Source organism: Silene latifolia, chromosome 11 (assembly GCF_048544455.1).
Source record: "Silene latifolia isolate original U9 population chromosome 11, ASM4854445v1, whole genome shotgun sequence".
Taxonomy (NCBI): domain Eukaryota; kingdom Viridiplantae; phylum Streptophyta; class Magnoliopsida; order Caryophyllales; family Caryophyllaceae; genus Silene; species Silene latifolia.
In genome coordinates, this window is record NC_133536.1 from 69,336,298 (window position 1) to 69,360,371 (window position 24,074).

Below are 24,074 nucleotides of genomic sequence, written 5' to 3' on the forward strand. Positions count from 1 at the left end.
TGAGACTAGTATTAATAAAAACTACCTTAAAAATAGACACAAAATAATTTGTATTTTTGCTCTTGAAAATTTCGGTCAAGAGGAGGATTTTATGAGCTCTCTTGTTCTCTAAAAAATGTAGAGTAAAAGGAACCACTAGTAAAAAATATAACATGTATCTTTTTTACAACTTATAGAATGAATAAAAATGTAAGAGAAAAACTCTTCTTTTTCTCTTTGGGAAACCGGGTAGCATGGGAGGAGAGGAGCCAATGCATGAGCTTATTTTCTTCCCAAGAATAATAGGTTTGCATGGCTATGAAATAGGTCATCATTGTGTTTCTTTTGAATAAATAAATTAGACAACACAAACCTAATACTCCCTCCATAAAACCGGTTATTACCCATAAAAAGGAGGTCCATTTTATTTTTGTCATTTGTCAATTGTGACATATGTGACATGTTACTTGACATGTTACATTATAATGTATTTTTAACATATTAAAAATCATCATATAATTAATTATGTCACATACAAAAATAATTAGTAATTCATAATTACTTGTACCAAAATGGGTCATATAATTATAAACTACAACAACTTGTATTTATAATAAATTATTCATTCTATTTTTAATTATTTCATAAACAATAAATTAATCTAAGTAATAAAACAATTCGATTACTTAGACCGAATCTTATTTAATCAAATTACAATAAGACACATAATTTTACTCACAAAATCACTCGTCAATTTTAAGGAATTTAATTAACCCGTATCGTCATACGATTAATTAAATAATCAATTAAGAGCATTACCCTATAGGTATGACCTTAGGGGATCAACTGGTCACCAGTCCGTCAGTAAATGCAAGTAATGTCAAACTCTAGTCAGCCAATCATTACCGATATGTGTGGACCAGTTGACTAAGAAGTATTACTTTCCCTCATGTATTCTTAATATGAGATTTAAATATGTGATCTCAAAATGATCAACAATGTGATCGCATTATTGTCGGGGACACTCCAACAAAACCTTGCTCTGATACCAATTTGAAGTGAAACATTCAAGACTCGAGTTTTGGTTGAATATGACACGATTTGGACAGTGACTTGAAATGTTTAATTGTAATAAAAACGACTAAAAACTGGACAGATACTCTGAGGACTGCAATCGAACAGTCGACAGGACTGTCTGGAACCACGGTTTTACCCTGAACTCTACGATAGAAAAGAGTTGCAAGCGTGATTAAATTGGGATATGATTTAATCCAAGCACTAAGCCACTAGATTAAGCCTAAGGGGAAATTTCAAGCACTAAGCAAAGAAATGACACAACTCTAAGCACTAAGCAATAGAGGATTTTCCAGCACTAAGGAAAGAAGATTAGTAGAAAGCAAAGTTTCTAACTTGTGTTTTTCATTCATCAAATCTGAAAAATGCATGAGGAAAAGTCTTCCTTTTATAGACCAAGCTAAGCAATCCTCACCATTCATCCATCCTAGCATCTAACGGTCCAAAAGATACTAGAAAAACCGGTACAAAAGTGGCCCTAAGGCCTTACATAAAGTTCTTACACAAGTTGAAAATTTAAATAAGAGCAAGAAAGTAAACTAATAAGGACAATGACTATTTGGACTCCTTGGAAGCTTCACAAGGTCCGGCCAAAAGGAGTGTATAAGAGCTAGAGTATGTAAGAAGGAGGCAAGGAATTGTCTTGGACAAATTGGGAAGCTTGACAACGACCCTTGTACTTGACATTGCAAACCGTGTAGCCATGGTCCACCCGGTTTTATCTACCTTGTTCAATATGATTCAAATCCTTTCAAGACAAAAGATCTAAGGTAAAAGTGCTCCAAACTCTTCATAGGAGGATCCTAGGCCAAAAAGTACCACATGTTCTTAGACGGGTTTTGTTTTGGACCTCAAATTGCGTGATGGTCCAAACCCGGCTTCAATGGAACTAGGTGTGGCTTGTTTTGCTTCACTAACAGTTCTCATACCTCAATTCATTCTGCACTCCATATACCCTATACCATAAAATCCCCAGTATAACCACTACCCCAACTCTTCAACATTGCCGCAAAAATGACATACTTCTATATATATATATATATATATATATATATATATATATATATATATATATATATATATATATATATATATATATATATATATATATATATATACGAGACTCATCTCCACGACCATAACTCACGATCCACAACTGTTACACACACTCACATAAGCTTCTCAAGTTCATTTCTTTTATTTTCACAAAACTCACCCATAACTTAACATGATATTAAGTCCCAATAAAAGGGGTTATAAACCACCTGTAGTTCCAGTTCAATACCACACATGTTCCACAATTCTCTTGCCACAACTACGTCCACCAACGCCTTATCTAAAACAAGATTAAAAGTACTCTAACAACCTCTCACAACTGTGTCCCATTAACAGAATATTACTATACTATGACAACAGAACCATACCCAACTCTCTTTCATATCATACTCTATTCTCACTCCCAAGCCGACACTGGTAAGAAACATCGGGAAACAAAAGAACGGTCTATATGCCTCGACCGACACTGACAGGAAACAGCAATAAACAAACAACAATCTATAACAACACGAAAATACTCGTATCACAACACGAATTACTGTGCCCAGTGCACAACAACCACATCGATAGTCATCGCTGAAAGATCATAGATCCTAATTAGACTCTCTAATTAAAAATCAAATTATCTCATAATTTGTGTTTATGTGATCTATGTAACATGCATGCAATATAAAAGCAAATTAATATAAAAGATGAGGAAAATAATATTCATTACATTGAAAAATGGTAGTATTTGGGCACAACCAAGATCACCATCTTGGTTGTTCTTGAAATATTTATCAATGGCAAGATCCTCCATAACCCAAGCTTCCAAAGATAAAGCCTCTTCTCAAAAGCACCCAAGAACTTACCCAACAACCTTACTAATATTAACTAGATATTAGTAATATTACCCTTGATAATATGTAAATATTACTAACAATCTTAGTAACAATTTTGTTTACTAACAACTTAGTAAAAATTTTTATATTAATTTTAGAGAGAAAAGACCAACAACTTCATTCACATGCAAAATATACAAAAATGAAGTAGTGTGTAAAATGAGCAATTATTGGTCTATATAGAGGAGGAAAACCGGTGGGAGTAGGTGGAGTGAGGGAGTGTACTTGTTTTATTTTGTCCAATCTTATATCACATGCAAATGATCATAAGATGACTTATGGAAGAAAAACAAGCAAAGTGAAATGATTATGTTTATAATCATCCACTACACTCCATTTACACGGTCCAATGTCCCATTTACGGGTCCATTTTGGTTCTTATATTTGTCGCACAAATACGTGTAAATTTTACTTTAAACATCGATTTATTTTTAAATACTTCCCGATTAATATCATCTAAAACACTCCGTAAATATACGTGTACAGCTACACATATATTTTACGTAACAATACTTATCACATTAGTCAATTTGTAGTAAGTTAACAATTAACTACTTAATCATTAATTCCCGTCTCAAATAATTTATTATTTAATTATCGCAAAATTAAATAATAATTTCCGTGCCTCGAGTTCACAACTCAATATCTCTCTAAATTAATTAATCAACTAACTCTTAGTCAATTTATCAAGGGACTAATTAAACTGTATCTGATACAATTAATTAGCTTTCGTGTTGGGGTTCGTTCCTTTAGGTGTGACAGAAAGGGATCAGCTGAGCACCGCCGTCTCACGACAGTAACGTCAAACCCTAGTTGGCCAACCGTTACCGATATACGTTGATCAGCTGACTAATATTGCCAATGAATATCCCATGCATATTCCTTAATGAGATTTAATAATATTATCATGCACTATTGTGGAGGACAAAAACTCCAACAATCTCCCACTTATCCGAGACAAGTTGTGCGATGATTATAACACACAATTGTGGATAATCTCCTTATCCAAACAATATCCTGCTTGTACTCTACAAGGGTGTGTTACCGATTCTCTTGTCCGTTTTAACAACAATCTCCCACTCAATGCAAGGTGTCTTTCAGGTCGCACTTGCACAAGAACATATCGTGAGTGGTTTTCTCGATCGGGAGTGTGACTACCTGACCGGAAAAATCTCCCACACATTACTTCCGAGCGTGGCCACGCATTTGTAGTCATAACTCCTCGAGTGGCCTTGAGATGCTTAAACCCAATGTGGGTGGATAATTCCTATCTGCCATATCTATCCTTTTGCACAATACAGATCACCATGACCCAGTAGATGTCCTTTGGCCTCCTTTCACGGCACGACCTAGGACAAAAACCAAAGTCACTCGAAAACTGCACTTGCTCAGATAATTATCTCCAGTTTAAAGAATCGACTCATAGAAAGATCATAGAAGTCCCTGCCACGACCAGGCATCTGTAATAGATCTAAGGGACTCTATAAATGTCACTGCCCGGAAAAGTGTCCCACAGTCTGCCTATGTAAACGACTAGTCATCCTTATGACCTTATGGTACTGAACCAACCATCAATCGTCTTACAATCTAGTCACTCCAAGACGTCACCTCATTAAGTGACTAGGGGCTAATACAATGTTCATTCTATTCACTTGAATTGGGGTTCAACATTGTCTCCACAACTAATTCGGATAAACAAGGTATTCTTGTTTTCAGTCAAACTGAATAATTGACTTCTTAAAGAGCCTCAAACAATGAATGCGATTATGACTTATGTAAATATTAATACTCTATCCAATATTTACATAACGATCTTTAGCAATTAAGGTATACTCCTCAATCACATTGAGATGACATAACCATCATGTCTACCTTATGCCAACGGCTTTGGTTAAAGGATTGCCAACAGTTGCATCACTCTAATTTCCATTGCTATTTTCCTTTGTTCTATGCAATATTTTCATCACAGAGAGCTTTTCTAAGTACATGTCTAAACAAGTTTTTAGACTCTGGTTCTAAAGCCAGTCAAAAACTCCCACTGTTTTCACATTCTCTCGGGAGACGATATTCGGCTAACAGAACTACTCTAGTTCCAATAAATTCCGGATATCAACTATCTCTTTTACATCGGATGTTGTAATGTACTTAGCTTTCCTTCATGATTTATATGTATAACACTTGTACATACACATCTTTCATATGACATCTTTTATACATATATGTATAACTCCTTATACATATTATTCCTTATGCACATACACTACTACAAATCCAGGCAACTACAGCGCCCCTTTAACAACGCTTATTCACGAAAATCACCATAGACGTTGTAGAACGTATGGCGCGAATTTTACTAAAATTAATTACAACGGTTATGGTTATATAACCGTTGTTATAAGTTTTAACAACGTGTCAAACATGCACAACCGTTGTTAATAATTTGGCGCAAAGTTAGTGAAAAGTAATCACAACGGTTATTTTTTAAATCCGTTGTTAAAACTTTTTAACAACGGTTTTTGTTTAACAACCGTTGTTAAAACTTTTTAACAACGGTTTTTGTTTAACAATCGTTGTCAATACTTTCCATACTATAAACCACACAAACACAGATCAGCTACAGCCACAAAACACAAACCTTAACACAAACACAAACACAAACACAGACAAACACAAACACAAACACAAACACACACTTTCTCATCGTCTCTTTCTCTCTTTCTCATCATCGCTTTATCATCTCGCCGTCACTGTTGGTTTCATCGTCTCTTACTTTCTCTAATTATCAGGTAAATCTCGCCGTCACTGTTGGTTTCATCGTCTTTCATCGTCATTATTTTCTTTTTCTAATTATTTCATTTGCATGTATGTGTTTTTATCGATCATTATGTTATTTCTCTAAGTATTATTCGCTTAATTAGCTAGTAAAACAAATTAAATAAAATAAAACAAAGAAGAAGCAAGATGATAGAGAGGAATGCATGATAAACTTAATTAATTAATTAATTAATATATATATATATATATATATATATATAAATACATATATTAAAAAAAGAATTACATTGATGAAAATGCAATTCTTATATTTTCATAGAGAGTCTTCTTCTCTTCTATGATATCCACCCTCTCCTCCTTAGCTATTTGGAGGTTTCGTTCAGCAGTTGCTATATCGTCATATAGCTGCAACAACTGCTGCTCTGTCAAGCCATCTTTTTTGGCGTCCTTGAGTGCAGATCGAGCATCCATAAGGTAGCTCTTGAAACTGTCCTCAATGTGGAGCAACCGGCGGATGAAACTGTTGTTGTTCTCGATCATAGTAAGAGTCTTAAGGATGATATCATTCATTTTGTTGATGAAGTTTGGAGTTTGTTTGAAAGATTAATTAGGGGTTGGAGTTTGTTTCAGCAGTTAGGGTTTGGAGATAGTGAGATAATGGAATGGTGGTTGAGATAATGCATGTATTTATACTAAGTAATGTGTGGTTTGAGTTGTTTTTTAATTAATATATGTTTAGAAAGTTGTGCCATAATCATCATCATATCCCTCTCTGCTGCTTCAAATCTTATTATAACCCTTCTCATTCCATATTGTCCATTCATATGCACAGGGATGGCAGTAATAATGCATGCTTCGGAATTATAACGGGCCGTAATTATGAATGCATCTAGTAATATTTAATTTAATTTTTTTTATTTTTTAAAAACAAACAACAACTGTTATTGAGAAACAACCCGTTGTCTTTAGTTATAACAACGGTTTTGTATATTACAACCGTTGTTATAACTTTCCCACCAAAATTGAGTCACACTTTCCATAATGGGTTTTTATACTTAAAACCGTTGTTAATAGTTTTAACAACGCGTTCCTTAAGAAAACCAACCGTTGTTAAAACCTTTTACAACGGACGCTTTAACAACGTCCGCTTTTTTATATAACAACGGTTTTTAACCATTGTTATAGCCTGTATCTGTAGTAGTGATAACACTTTTACATGCTAACCATTCCTTAACGAGGCCCATAACATCTTTTAAGCATAGGAATGTAATCGTGTAACCCTTTTACACGAAATTCATAAATTCCTCCAAACTACAAGAGTAAATCCTCAATGCTTCTCAAGTACTCAAGGATACTCTTGATAATGATCTAGTGACACTCACTAGGAAATGATTGGTAATGACTTCTCATATTCTCAACATGATAAGTCCCGACGAGAGAAGCTTTTAGCATATTTAATAGATCCTGCAGCGGAAGCACAATAAATCATATTAATTATTCAACAACTTGAATGAGTCAAGAAACTTATCACATAAGTCTCTTGACTAAAATGCTAATATCCATGGAGATCTATCTCATTAGATCCGGATGTTTAAGATGCGCCATGCTACTCTCAAATATTCACCCGAGAATATTTCTAGTCACTAATATGTCAAACACATATTTAGACTAAGAAACATCACCTTAGCTACATTTCTAGTCACTAATATGTCAAGCACATATTTAGACTAAAAAACTCACTTTAGCTCCCACTAAACTCCATGTATCATCATGGTACCTTGACACTCGAGTAATACAATTTTGATAGACTACATGATTGAACCCAAAGTTCCAACTCTTTGACGTATATAAGATCACAAAAGGGATCTTTCAAGCATGCTAAGCTTCTTAGCATTGACAAGATCAACAAAACTTCTCCCTTCATGAGTTACATTCAAGGAGAAAGTTTGGTTATCCTTTTGCCAAATCTCATCCTCATGAGAGGCTATATTGCTAAGAACATACGAATTGATAAAGGCATTTGGGTTGTCAAAAAATCTCTGTAACGAACCCAAAATTTAAACATCTTATGTAACCTTTATGACAAGATCAAGGTAACCTAATTTGGTGCAAAGTTATCTCCCCAAATCAAGTCTCGAAAACAACTCATGTTTCCTTCGTTATCACATCTTGTGCAAGAAGACCAATTTGAATTGCATGGTGACACGTCATCACATAGAGTTCATACTACAGAAAAGCCTTTGACGAGGGTTGATGATTCGTCACTTCCGAAAAATAACGCAATCTTATTGCAAAATTATCTCCTTATAACCACTGAGCCTCAATAAAGAACGTCTTCTTGTATTGTACTCAGTTTGTGGGTCTTGGACTTTCGTAAGTTCAAAATTTCTCCCACTTTGTCTTCCAGAAAATGAAAATCTTTCTAGAAAGACAGCATTAAGAGCCACAAACTCTTTGTTCTCGTTTTGGAGGAGTAAAAACCATGTGGTTCAATTTTGGATAACCCTCACAAATACATAAATTGGTTCTGAACATAAACATTTATGGTCCCAAATGTATAAAAATGACAAGTTAGGGATTCTCCCTATCCATATCTCATATGGAGTCATTTAGGCTTTTATTGTCGGGTTTTAAACTTTTAGTGAGAAAATAGCTTACAAAATTGCGAAAACGTCAAACCATATCTCATAAAGTTTGGATTATTTGCTTGACTACACCATACTCTATGGTTCACAATCTTCTTAGTGATCATCAAGGTCATTACTTGATATTACCCATTTGATCTTCAAAGTCATTACCTTAAAATTTCCGATCCAACATTTTTGAACTTGTCGTACTTTTGGTTTACTACTTCATTTTGAAAATATTCCGCGTTTCAAAAATCACTTTTATGTCTTATTAAATAGATACGAGGTTTTCATATCTTCTTAACATTACGGTAAAAGTAACGAAGTATATAAAAGCTTCTATTGGCCTTACACATCCGTATGTATATGGTCAATCACCTCACTATTTGTGTTTCTTTTCTGCAAAAGAAAACATAATAAATGCACAAACCATAAGATTCTCAATCAAATGTTTGTACAATGTGCTAATCGTTTATTCGTGTTAAACGAATTTACTTGAGGCTTGATCAATTTGGGTTCACCGGATTAGAGACTTTAAAATCTACAAGATAGTATAATATTTAGTTTTCGTGAAGAATATAAAATTCCTCTAACTTGAGTGGTCTAAACCAATCACCAAGTTATCATAGGAGTAGGTACAACCTTTTGTTTTAAATCACATGAGTGATGCCTTCTATGTATAAACATAGATGATTACATTCTTTTAAAAAAAAATTTAGGTACATTTGTCCCTATCAAAATCATTACTACTCTAGCACCATTTTGATACAAAAATGTCCTATGCTAGACGTCTTACGTTTTATCAATTCATGTAAACTTCTTTACAAAGAAATGACCCATACTTGATATCTCATACCAAGATAGTAGAACTAGCCTATCCTTTGAGTAGATATCTCTTTCAACTTTGTCCTATTCTATATATCTAGGGTTACATCTTCTTAACTCCCACTCACTTTCACATTCCTCTTTGCTTCAACAAGCAAAAATGAATCTTATGAAGACCTCTCTTCAAGTCATTCGTGATATTTTATACACTTAGTAAGAGTGAATTACTATAAAGTGAGTGCAACATGTGGCAAAATCTCAACTTCTTGCGAAATTGTACTACCTAACCATTCAATTGTCATCATATGCCTAAACTCTTTAGCGCATAAACAATCGATTTGGCCTTTCTCGAATTGAGCCATTTGACGGTATCATATTGGAGTATTCTTTGTGTTTTTGAAAACTCTTTTCGCAAACTTTTGAATTACTCTTGAGTAATTAAAACTAATATGTCATCATCATGACGGATGTGTCACTTTCGAAATCAAGACTCTCTTGATAAAATTTGACTCCTTATTGTTAAACTCATAATAAGAGTTCGCAACATTAAACCCCTTTTTATAATATGTATGGATGTTTAGTTGTAAAATAATCGCAATAATTGTTGTAGCTTATGTAGGTGTAGACACCTCAAAATGTCTACCTAGCCTTACGGGTACCCGATGATGAGGCTTAAATTTAATGACTCGATGAAAATTGACAATGTTATAATTTACGGCTCTTTACGCTTATTTCCCCATAAATTACAAAAAATGGCATAAAACCACCCTTAAGCCTTTTATTTTTATTCAGCCAAACTTGGTAATATTATTGGCATAAAACCAATGAGGTACAAAAATTTATCCGTTTACCAAAATTACAGTTAGATTAAGACATGAAGATGCTAAATTAGTAGACTTAGCCGAGTACTAATAGGAAACAGAGATAAAGGAACTTGTCAAATAGCTCGACAAAGGAGAATGTTGTTCAAAGAGATAATGTTTGGCTGAAACTTAAGATAAAGTTTGTGTACTCAAATCATCATGATCAACAAACTAATGACAATTCCTATCAACATACCACTAAACTACATCCCGAATAGTCAACAAGGACGTTGCACGTGCATGGCAAATCTAGAGTACCACCGAGACTCTCTTACTTGAGTTCAGAATCTAGAGCACAAACTCTATCTCAATTTAGTCCTACACCTAATTAAATTCCATCTTCCAATTACTATAAATAATTGTTCCATGTCATCTATGAAGGGGGGATTCAGACGATAAGAAGAGAAAATCATACGTGAGACACAATATCAGATTACAAATTCCATACTCTCATACAAATTACCGTCTCAAATATATTCAATCCCAGTTTCAAATCAAATCACACAAAAATAAATCATCTCACTTTCCATATAAGCGCATAAGAGCCAATAATTAACGACAAAGTCGAAATTCATTAATAGTCAACATCCACATAGGCCTGAGGGTACCAAATTCAAATAAGTTTTTCTTTACTCTTTCTTTTTATCTAATTCTTTTATTGTCTTTTATTTATTTTCTCTATTTATTATATTGACTAACCTAGATTATTTCTCTTTGTATATAATTTGTATCGTTTAACCTTTCTTTTGTTAAATTTCGTCAAATATATAATATTATAAATAAATAGTAGAGGTCGTCAGTTTGATGGGCGGTCCGGGTGCCTAACACCTTCCCTGACCGTACCTTTACCCCCGAATCCGCAATCTTTGGTTCAGACCGGAGTGACGGATCAGACCCCATTCCAGGGATCAAAAGGGACTTTTCCGTTAAATTTGTTTTTGTATGTTTTTTATAAAACCTACTGGCGACTCCATACTAATTATTTACTTATTTCAAAAAGGAGATTTTTTCAGGGATCTCACAGCGGCGACTCCGCTGGGGACGTATTAAGAGGGTAAGACTTAAAATTTGTTTATAATTTTATATATCTGGCGAATTTATTTTTTTCAAGGTACTTGTTGCTTAGTGAAATTGCTCACTATTTGTCAAATTTAGCTCGCTGAATTGGAGGTTACATTAGTATTTAATGCATGCGCTTGACAGTAAAATCATGTTTGCTAATGTTCAGTGAGTATATGAATGAGTTGCTGATTTCTAATTGTTTTTTTTGGCACGTATGCACAGGTGTTGAAAGCAAGATAAGTTGTTTGCTTATGAATAAGCATTCTGCTATGATGTGATTTTTTTTTTCTTTTTTATGTATTTCCTATCATATACTCTGTATTTCTTTTATTCTGTATATTATTGAGACAAAAAAGGCATAGGCTTTCCGTAAGTTAATATTATGCCATCTTAAGCTACCCTATTCACCCTCGGTAAAGTATGTTGTATACTTAGGAGGTCCATTCGACCGACTAGGCCTTAAACATATTTTCCACCTCATAACGTCGTGTTTTGGCAACTCGCTTGCTCCATATGACTGGGTGAGCACAAAAGCGAGAAATGCCATCGTGGTATTTTAATGTCATGAGTACCCTATTTCATACCCGCAAACCTAACCGTAGATCCCGTAGAACCTTTACTAGGTCATATTATGCGTGTCTTGTTTGTAAATATTTCTTTTGTCATAATCGTGCATATACTCATAACTAGTATGCTCAGTACTGGCCTTAATCCACTAACAACGTGAATTCACGTCAACAAATTAGTCTCAACCTTTTCGCATTTAGTTTTTGCGTAGTCCACACGTCTGTCGTAGCATTTGCACCATAACTAATATCAGCATTGTACATATTAGAGTACTCTACATATTATTAAGTCGTCGGACATGATAACTTAGAATGTCATTTGGTCCAGGAACAACAGGAGTGTCATTCATGCATGGTCTTTCCTTTAACCTCTAAAATTTTAGTGGGGCTTTAAAAATTGGTTGTCAATTAAATTGTGAGTGCTTAGAGCCTCGTTGTATCTGTTGAAGTGTGAGACTTTTCTGGAGTGTTCTAGAAAGTTCCAGAATATTCTAGAATAATGCAGAAACATCTAGAATGTTCTAGAATACTCATGTACATACTAGAATAATCTAGAAGAGTCTAGAAGGGTCTAGAAGAGACATGAATGTTCTAGGTGTGTGTAGAGAAACCTAGAATATTCTAGAGATATCTTGTATGTATAGAAGAGTCTAGAGTCTTACAAGTCTAGGTCACTCTAGAATGCTCTATTCTAGAGAATTCTAAGAATGTAGGAGAAGGAGGAGGAGCACTATAAATAGAGGTCCTCCCCTCCCATTTCAAGTATCCAACAAATTCACAACAAATCAATACACAAACTAATTCCTTCAAACTAAACTCCAACTAATCAACTAAACAAACAACTAATCTCCACTCTACTTCCTATACTCCCCCATACACCAACAAGTGGTATCAGAGCTCTTAAGATCTTAGGGCAACAAAATAAAACTATGGCTTCCGCATCAAACACTCCATTGTCCGCTCCTCTAGATTTTCTAGATTTATTTAGAGGAGAAAATTATGACCATTGGTGCATTAAAATGAAGCTCTTCTTAAGAGCAAATGCACTATGGGAGATAGTGGAAAATGGTCCCCAAAAACAACTAGAAGGTGTTCCAACCACCGAAGCCCCCTTAAAGAAAATAAAAGAGGATGAAATAAATGACGCCAAAGCCCTGTGTTTCATCTTTGATACCGTTTCGGAGATCATTTTTCCAAAAATAATGTGGGCTTCTACCGCAAAAGAAGCATGGGATTTACTCCAAAAATAATTCTATGGTGATGAAAGGATAAGGGCATTACGTCTTATTGCCTTAAGAAAACATTTCGAAAATTTGAAAATGGGGGAGAATGAAGACATAAAAACCTACACTTGGAGAGTAATGGAGACAATTAACCAAATGAAATATATGGTGAAGAAGTCGCCGACACGAGGATTGTGCAGAAAATTCTCGTAACATTGACAAAAAAAATTCGACATGATTGTCAATGCTATTAAGGAATCAAGGGATGTATCGAAGCTCACTCTGATGGAGCTAATTGGATCCTTACACACCCATGATCAGAAATTCAAGATTCGAGAATCTTCTTCCGAGGATACATCTTCTTCCCATGCTGATCAGAAATTGATGAAGACTCGAGAATCTTCTTACGAAGATGCAATCTGGAATTGGGAAGAAAAGAGGGTAGAAAGAAATGTGACCCTAATCCCTGATCATCCACAACATTTAGACGGCGATGTTGGCACAACCAACAACAATGATCCTCCTACACCTCCATCAACTCCTAATACACTTTCTCTATCTTCAAATGACAATTCAGAGAATGCTACGGGAGCACAAGGTAAGAAAAATCTATCTGAAATTTATGTAGAATGTCCCTCCATTCAAGATACAGAAGAGTGTGAAAGATGCTACTTCGCTTTTGAGGAGCCAAGAGACTATGATGAGGCTTCCAAATACAAAGAGTGGCAAGACGCAATGGAGACAGAAATAAACATGATAAAGAAGAATAACACCTGGGAATTAGTTGACAAACCCAAGGATCGAAAGGTGATTGGAGTAAAATGGGTCTACAAAACAAAGTTGAATCCAGATGGCTCAATCAATAAGTACAAAGCAAGATTGGTCGTGAAAGGGTACTCCCAACAAGCTGGAATAGACTACGGAGACACATTTGCTCCAGTTGCTCGTCATGATACGGTAAGGACTCTTATTGCTCTAGCTGCTCAAGAAAGATGGAAAATTTATCAACTTGATGTCAAATCTGCCATCCTTAATGGAGAACTCGAGGAGGAGATATACATCGAGCAACCTCCAGGCTTTGTCACACAAGGAAATGAAGAAAAGGTGTGCAAGCTGAAAAAGGCTCTATATGGCCTCAAACAAGCTCCAAGGGCGTGGTACAGCAAGATTTTTTTTTTTTGGTGAAAGGTTAGAAATTCTCATTAAGATCATAAACAAGCTATTACAAACTATCCACTTGTGGATACAATTCTAAGGCTAAGTAAAAGGCAGCTAATAAGTTACTGTCTTAAACCAAGCCTTATCACTACTCCGTTTAATACAAACATGCCATCCTAAAAATCGACATTTAAGTAAGCACTAAATCTGTTGAAAAACACTTTCAGGTCGTTAGACAACCCCTTCAAGTCTAGCCTTATTCCTCTGATGCCAAATAGAATAGTACAAGGCTTGAATCCAAACAAGAGTAACCTGCTTCTTAATTTTTGCCCATGGTTTAGTCTGCATCCAGCCTAAGAGATTAACAACATGCAGACCAATATTCAACTTCTGACTGAGCACGGCAACAAGTTTTCTGGTATAACAGCACTGAATGAACAGATGTTGATGGTTTTCAGATGCTGTGCCACAGAGAAAACAACTATCATCAGGGATAATTCCCAGCAGGAAGAGCTTATCTTTCAGCTGCAAAGCTTCACGAGCAATTAGCCAACTTATACACGAGTGCTTTGAAATGCACCAGGAATTCCAAATCATTTTATTCCAAGTAACAGTAGGGTGTTTTTGTCTGATCCACTGGTAAACACTACTAACTGAGTAACCAGAAGGACTTGGCAACCACAGTCCAGTAGAGGAAAAACCAGCCGAGAATTTGTCTTTAACCTTACAAATAGTTTTCCAGGTCCAAGGAGCATCAGGTTTAGGTATATAAAGAGACCAGGGAACATCTTTCATATAAATGTGGTGTACCCACTGTACCCACAGGCTATCCTGACTAGAATAAATCCACCAGGAGATTTTACAAATTGAAGCAAGATTCCAAGCAATGTTATGCCTAATACCAAGTCCACCTTCATCTTTTGGTACACACACCTTATCCCAACTAACAAGAGGGGATCTAACATACTCAGTTGATCCATCCCATAAGTAATTTCTGCAAAGGGCATCAATTCTCCTTAACACTCCCTTTGGCAGAATGAAAATAGAAGCCCAGTAGGTATATAAAGTGGTAAGGACAGAGTTCACCAATGTTAATCTACCAGCACAAGATAGTTTCTTGGCAGCATAACCATGGATTCTTTCAGTAATCTTCTCAATAAGGCAAGAGCAGTTCTTAACAGTGAGCATACCAGCAGAAATAGGCACCCCCAAATACTTAAATGGCAAAGCTCCTTCAGAGAAACCAGAGACCTGCAAAATATCACATTTGACCCTAGAAGCAACCCCATTAAAATAGATGTTAGACTTCAGAGAGTTCATTTGAAGACCAGTGGCTACAGAGAAGGTTGCAAAAGCTCTAAGAAGAATCATGATGGAAGTAGTATCCCCCTTAGAGAAGAGAAGTAGGTCGTCAGCAAACATGAGGTGGGATAACTTGAGTTGGCTACACAGGGGGTGAAACTTGAAAGGCATAGTAGCAGTAACATGAGTCAAAATCCTACTTAGGTATTCCATGGTAATGGTAAAAAGGAGGGGGGAAATAGGATCCCCTTGCCTCAACCCTTTTGCCCCCTTAAAATACCCAAAATTCTCTCCATTAAGCACCAAAGAGTAGGAAGCAGTTCTTACACAAAGCATAACCAGATGAATAAATTTAGTAGGGAAATTGAAGGCAGTAAGCATTTGTTCCACAAAGTCCCAGTGCACTGAATTATAGGCTTTTTTGAGATCAATTTTCATCAAACATCTAGGGGAAACAGACTTCCTATTATAGAGTCTCACAAGATCCTGGCAAATGAGAATGTTTTCAGCAATACTCCTTCCCTTAACAAACCCTCCTTGATTCTTACTGATAATAGAAGGCAAAACAGAGGAGAGTCTAGTGCACAAAACTTTAGAAATGACTTTGTATAAGATATTGCAGCAGGAAATAGGACGAAATTGTGTGACATTTTGAGGATTGTCAATTTTTGGGATCAAAGTAATGAAAGTATGATTGATCTGTTGAAGCATCTTACCAGACTGAAAAAAATCCAAAATGGCATCACACACCTCATCGCCAACAACAGACCAAGAATCTTTAAAAAAGGCACTAGAAAAACCATTAGGCCCAGGGGCCTTATGAGTGGGAATAGAAAAGAATACCTCCTTAATTTCCTTCTTAGTGACAGGGGCCAGTAGAATAGAGTGGTGCTCAGAGTTACAAATAGGACCTTGATGAACCACAGAGGCACAAACAGGTGTGGTATGCCCAACAGTCCCAAGTAATGCTTCATAATACTTCAAAAAGGCAGACTGTATATGGGATCCATCAGAATGCACATGACCATCAGTATCCTCAATGAGGAAAATTTTATTCTTCACATTTCTTGCTCTAAGGAGACTATGAAAATACCTAGTGTTGTTGTCGCCTTGGTTTACCCATGTGGCTTTTGATTTTTGAGTCAGGAAACTGTCACAGGCAGCCTGCAACTCTCTGTAAACACCAGCAGCTTCCTTTTCCTTAGTTAAAAGAGTAGGGACACCAGGGGCAGTCCTCAATTGATCTTGGATATTATCTAATATCTTCCACGCATTAACTGCACTATTCTCAATATCATCAAATAAGTCTTTGTTTAAATCTTTCAGAGGTCTCTTGAGACTTTTCAATTTCATAACAACCTTAAACATTTTAGTCCCTTGCCAAGGCTGATTCCAATGGTGAATAATGCAAGGCTTGAACTCAGGCACTTGGCTCCACATATTGAAGTACTTAAAACTCCTTCTCCCCTTCATAGAGGTATCAGGCTCTTGGATAATACAAGGAGTGTGATAAAAAATGCCTTCATTGTAAAAGTGAGCATATGCATTAGGCCTATGATGAGTCCAATGATTATTAACAAGAACCCTATCTAATCTGGAATAAACTCTAGTCTGAGGATCCTGCTTGTTATTCCATGTATAATAGGACCCAGCAGCTGGGCTATCCATCATCTGACAATAATCTAAACAAGCATGAAAATCCTTCATCTCTTCATTAGACGAAGACCCACCAAGTCTCTCAGAGGTTTTAAGAACACAGTTGAAGTCACCACCAAGTATCCAAGGATCATGAATAGAATTAGCAAAAGAACAAAGGTCATGCCATAAACTTTTCCTGTCAGTAGTATCATTATAGGCATAAACCATGGTGCAAAAAAACTTGAAATTGGAGCTGATTTCAGTAACCATCATATGAATAGACTGGGCACTATAATGAACAAAATGCACATAAAAAAGAGAGGGATTCTAAAGTACCCATACTCTACCCCCAGAATGATAAAAAGAATTAGTGGAGAGAGACCACCCATCACACACACTTTTCCTAACAGAATTTAGAGACAAAGGCTTTACCTTTGTCTCAAGGAGACCAAATAGACCCACCATATGAGAATGCAGAAACCATTTAACTTGCTTTTGCTTAGATGAGCTATTTAGTCACCTCACGTTCCAGAAACCAATGTTATGCATCACTCCCAGGGGGGAGTAATGCACTACCACTTGTACCCACACCAACTTTTGGAGGATTATTCACTAAAACACTTCCAACACCAGTTTTTTTGGCAGCATTGTTAAGAGCATCCTGGAACGTGTATTGACTTAAATGAGTAGTAGCTTTGCCAGCACGAATTATATCTTGCCTGCTAAGAGTAGTAACTGGCCTGACAGGAGGCTGGCCATACTTACCATCCTTGGACCAAGAGACCTGCAAATTATGCTGGATTTCCTCAGGAGTCTTAGAGACCACAGGAGTATCAGCTACACTCACAGGAGAGGTCACAGGGATAGATTGAGGTACAGCCACAGTTTTCTGCTTGGGGACCCATTTCTGATTGGTAGGAACAGGCTTAGGAGCCACTTTCTGCTTTGGTTTCCTGCAGGAAATACTCTCGTGCCCTACCCCTCCACATTCATTGCATAAAATGGGTTTCCATTCACTTTCTACTTCAATTTTAACCTCTTGAGATAATTCATCTAAGAAAAGCACCGAGGCAGGGAGTTTCTTGCCAAAGGGAACCTCAATCAGAACCCGAGCAAACCCTAACCTAGTCTTCTCCATAGTTGACACATCACTCCGAATATACTTCCCAACAAGTCCTGCAATTCTAGGTAGACATTTACCCCAAAATTTAAGAGGCAAATCCCACAACTTGATCCATACAGGCACATTCTTAACATTTTCCTTTGTTAACTCAATATTAGCTGACCAATTCCTAACAATCAGGGGCTTATTATCAAACAGGAAGTGTCCCTGTTTGAGAACGGCCTCCTTACTCTGTTCATTCATAAAACGGACGAGAAAAATGCCATTAGGAAGGAAGGATACCTTATCAATTGAAAAATTCACCCAAATCCTTCGAATGAAACCCTCCACCACTTCCGGAGGAGGATTTGCACCCAAGATGAAGCAGTATACTGAAGGTTTCCAAAAGTTCAGCTCATCACGCACATCCTCAACTGTAAACTGCAGCACCTCTTTTGGTTCTTCAGGAATAGAGGCTAAAGTTTTCTTCTTTTTGCCCTAGGTAACCCACTCTTCCCCATTCTCATCAACTTCAACTGTTTCCAAGTCAAAAGGAGCCAAACCCACGATTTCATTGACGTTCTTCTCTTTATTAACCTCCGATGGCGAAGGTCCTGTCTTTTTTGTTGTTGTTATTTGGTAAAGGAGATGAATTTTTTGGATTTTTTGTTGCAGAAATTGTTTTGGACGAGGATGATCTCGCCGTTATTGTCATGACGGCAAGCACAGAAAGCAAGGACGAATGACCTAAGTTTTAGAACTTTTTCTCTCTTCTTTCTCTCTCATGATTTTACTAATATGGTACAGCAAGATTGATTCTTACTTCCTTGAGCAAGGATTCACGAGGAGTAAAAATGAGCATACACTATACGTAAAGAAAAAACAAGATGATCTTCTCATCGTTTCTCTCTATGTTGATGATCTCCTTGTCACAGGAAACAATGCCCAAATGATCCTTACATTTAAGGAGGAGATGAAGAAAAGGTTTGAAATGACGGATTTGGGCTTAATGAAATTCTTCCTTGGCATGGAAGTCCATCAAGCAGAAGATGGAATCTTCATTTCTCAAACTAAGTATGCTCGGGAAATCCTCAAAAGGTTCAAGATGGAGAACTGTAAGCCGGTTTCTACTCCTTTGGTCTTGAATGAGAAGCTATCCAAAAATGATGGGTCAAAAGAAGTTGATCTCAAGCAATACCGAAGCTTGGTTGGAAGCTTACTTTACCTCACAGCTACAAGACCTGATCTTATGTTCACCACAAGCTTATTATCAAGATTTATGAGCAAACCAAGTGAGGTTCACATGGGTACAGCGAAGAGAATACTTCGATATCTAAAGGGTACTCTAGAGTTTGGAGTATTTTACCAGCCTTGCGACAATCCAAGATTAATAGCCTACTTCGACAGTGACTGGGCAGGATCGGTAGATGACATGAAAAGTACTTCAGGCTATGCATTTACTTTCGGCTCAGGAGTATTCTCATGGAATTCAAAGAAGCAAGACATCGTAGCTCAATCAACAGCCGAGGCCGAGTACGTTGCAGCTTGCGCCGCCGTCAATCAAGTAATATGGCTAAGGAAGATACTTGAGTACTTGGGCTACAAACAAGAAAGAGCAACCAAGGTTATGGTGGATAGCAAGTCAGCAATTGCCATTGCGAAGAATCCAGTGTGCTTCAGCAAGACAAAGCACATGAAAGTGAGGTTCTATGCACTTCGAGATGCTGAGCAAGAAAAGGAAGTGGAACTTATCCATTGCCCATCCGAGTTCCAACTAGCTGACATTTTAACCAAGGCTCTACCGACAGCAAGGTTCGAGTTTCTAAGATCAAAGCTGGGCGTCACTCCAAAAGTCTCAAGGAGGAGTGTTGAAGTGTGAGACTTTTCTGGAGTGTTCAAGAAGGTTCCAGAATATTCTAGAATAATGCAGAAACATCTAGAATGTTCTAGAATACTCATGTACATACTAGAATAATCTAGAAGAGTCTAGAAGGGTCTAGAAGAGACATGAATGTTCTAGGTGTGTGTAGAGAAACCTAGAATATTCTAGAGATATCTTGTATGTATAGAAGAGTCTAGAGGCTTACAAGTCTAGGTCACTCTAGAATGCTCTATTCTAGAGAATTCTAAGAATGTAGGAAAAGGAGGAGGAGCACTATAAATAGAGGTCCTCCCCTCCCATTTCAAGTATCCAACAAATTCACAACAAATCAATACACAAACTAATTCCTTCAAATTAAACTCCAACTAATCAACCTTCAACTAATCAACTAAACAAACAACTAATCTCCACTCTACTTCCTATACTCCCCCATACACCAACAGTATCATTCAAATAGTCGGAGACTTTTTTTTTTACTTCTTTTAAAAAAAAAACTTTTTTTAAAAATATTTTTAACCTCTTACCCCCTCATTTGTGATCTATTGTAGAAACTTGTATTATAGACATGCAACATATCAAATACGTCCACTACTTCCAAAAAAGCTCTTTGAAAAAAAACTCTTCCATACAATCAGCTCATAAAATTCTAGTCTTTATGTTAGGCCATTGATAATCTCAAGTAAATATGAGTTACTGAAGAACAATCAATTAGAAAAGTATGCCAAAACAATAAAAAGAGATTATCCATTTTTCTACGTAGTGATATGTAATTTACACCAAATATTTATTAATCTAGGACCATCCTAGTCCTTTTCAGTTATATATAAATAAATAAAAAGAGTACATGTCATTTTTGTTAGTCACTTGTTCTACTTTTTATCCTTAACTAGTAGAATAGACTTGAAATACTTTAGTGCATATCTCTTTAGTGTAGATCAATCGACCTCTTAGAGTCAGCCTGAACGAGGGCGTGCATTTGACCATCTTCTCCATCTCCTGTGGTGTGATAATTCCTTGATCGCCGTGTCTCTAGGTGACCTTTAGGTTTGGAGACTCAATCTTTTTTACCTAATTCGTCAAATTTCCATATTTTCATATGACTACCAAATGAGCACAACTCTATATCTCCAGATTCGTCAATTTACCATATTCCATGTGACTACCAGATGAGCACAAATCTCATATAACCGATCAATATCTGAATCTTATCATCCACTATCATTGGTGTTAGAAAACTAGCTCGAACATATTCAATCCAGATTCTCAGTACACTCGTGTCAAACATACCAAATTAGACACGGGAGCGCGCACTCCGTGCTGTTATATAGGTGACCAATAGTCACTTAGAATGAACTTAAGAAGATGTGAGTTCAAGTATCAATATAAGCTCAAATATACTTAGTCAAAGTTGCAATCAACTCTAATGACAAAATTCTCAAAAGTGAAAGACCAAAATGATCTCAAATAGATTCAAATCCAGTGTTAAAAAGTCTCAAAAAGTCAAAGACACAAAATTATGATCTCAAAGAGATACAAATCCAGTGTTAAAAGTCTCAAAAATTCACAAGAGAAAAAAAAAATCTAGCCGAAAGTTGCACTCAAATCCAGGTTCAAAAGTCTCAAAAATTTCACCAAGACAAAGCAATTTCAGTCAAAGTTACAATTCAAATTCTAGAGTAGTCATTTTTCATTTTTTAGACGAATCAATCCACAGTTTCATTGTCTCCATTCCTCTTGGGACTATCCTTTCATTCATTTAGGTGAGTGAGAGAGGCACACAGGTCTCCAGTGTCTTCTAACACCATAGAACCTTCTACTCCATTCCATTTATCACCCTCGTTTAGCATCTACGACTTCGGGGGATGTACAGTAAGTTTATACGGTCACATAAGTATTTTGTTTCTATGGTATTAGTTTTGCTTAATTAGTAGAGCTTTTTACTTTAAAGATGGCAGAACTCATCAATATATAACTCAAAGTAACAAGTCAAATATAAATTATACACATTCTCCATACCAGAGAATTGTGAGCTACTTTCAAAGTAAAAATGTCCAGTCAGTGTCCAGACTTTCTACTTGGATCACATTTGGGTCAAACTCCATCTTTTTCAAAATATTTTCAAAAAATAAAAATAAAAACATTTTCAATACTCATTTCAAATGTTAAGATTTTTTGCATTCATCTTACGTGCATCATATATAGGACATGCATTTTCATTTTAGGTGTCATATATTTGTCACTAACTGCTCCAGTCGACTACTTTGTCATTCATCTTCCAGATTCATCCAAAGTGGGGGCTTTCTCATAAAGTCTCATCTTCTCGTAAAATAAAATTTTACCAGTTTCAAAATCAATCACAAATTTCCTAGCCCTTTTCGTGAAATAAAATTTTGCGATTTTCAACTCTTTTTTTTCAAAATAAAATTTTGAAATTAAACTTGGTCGGCAGGCCCTGACATGCATTTAAGTTCTTAAAATAAAATTTTCTGAACTTACCTTTTTTGCGAAATAAAATTTTGCAAATCCTTTGGTCGGCAGGCCCTGACATGCATTTAAAGTTCTTAAAATAAAATTTTTTGAACTTGCCCTTTTGCGAAATAAAATTTTGCAATTTTCAAACTTATCGGTCGGCGGGCTCTAACACGCATCTAAGTTTGTAAAATAAAATTTTACGATCTTATCCATCCTTTTTCAAAATAAAATTTTGAAATTCCTTGGTCGGCAGGCCCTGACATGCAATTGAGTTCTTAAAATAAAATTTTCTGAACTTGCCTTTTTCCGCAATAAAAATTTGCAAATCCTAGTTTGTAAAATAAAATTTTACATTCTAATCTCTTTTCAAAATAAAATTTTGAATTCCTCGGTCGGCGGGCCCTGACACGCAATCGAGCTTGTGAAATCAAATTTTGCAGGTTCACTCTTAAGCGAAACAAAGTTTTGCTTAACCAGTAACCAGACCAGTGAAACAAAGTTTCACTATCCAGATCCAGACCAGCTAAACAAAGTTTGGCTATTCCAGATTCCAGACCGGCGAAACAAAGTTTTGCCATACCAGTTTCCAGATTGGTGAAACAAAGTTTTACCAAACTTCATTCAGATTAACAAAACAAAGTTTTGTCGTGCGATCTGCACAAATTTGAACAAAGTTTGACTATACGGTTCGGACGGTGAAACAAAGTTTCACTATGCCAGTTTCAAACCAACGAAACAATGTTTCGTTGCACCGATTCGACTTCATTTGATTAGTAAAACAAGTTTTTTGCTAAGCGATCCCGATTTCAACTACTCCAGGACAGGTAATATAAGAGGCCCAAACTACGTTTCTTATCCTTTATCTGTCCCGACCGGACTACTTTGACCTTCGTCTTACTCAGACTCGGTCAAAGTGGGGGCTTCTGTAGACACCTCAAAATGTCTACCTAGCCTTACGGGTACCCGATGATGAGGCTTAAATTTAACGACTCGATGAAAATTGACAATGTTATAATTTACGGCTCTTTACGCTTATTTCCCCATAAATTACTAAAAATGGCATAAAACCACCCTTAAGCCTTTTATTTTTATTCAGCCAAACTTGGTAATATTATTGGCATAAAACCAATGAGGTACAAAAATTTATCCGTTTACCAAAATTAGAGTTAGATTAAGACATGAAGGTGCTAAATTAGTAGACTTAGCCGAGTACTAATAGGAAACAGAGATAAAGGAACTTGTCAAATAGCTCGACAAAGGAGAATGTTGTTCAAAGAGATAATGTTTGGCTGAAACTTAAGATAAAGTTTGTGTACTCAAATCATCATGACCAACAAACTAATGACAATTCCTATCAACATACCACTAAACTACATCCCGAATAGTCAACAAGGACGTCGCACGTGCATGGCAAATCTAGAGTACCACGGAGACTCTCTTACTTGAGTTCAGAATCTAGAGCACAAACTCTATCTCAATTTAGTCCTACACCTAATTAAATTCCATCTTCCAATTACTATAAATAATTGTTCCATGTCATCTATGAAGGGGGGATTCAGACGATAAGAAGAGAAAATCATACGTGAGAC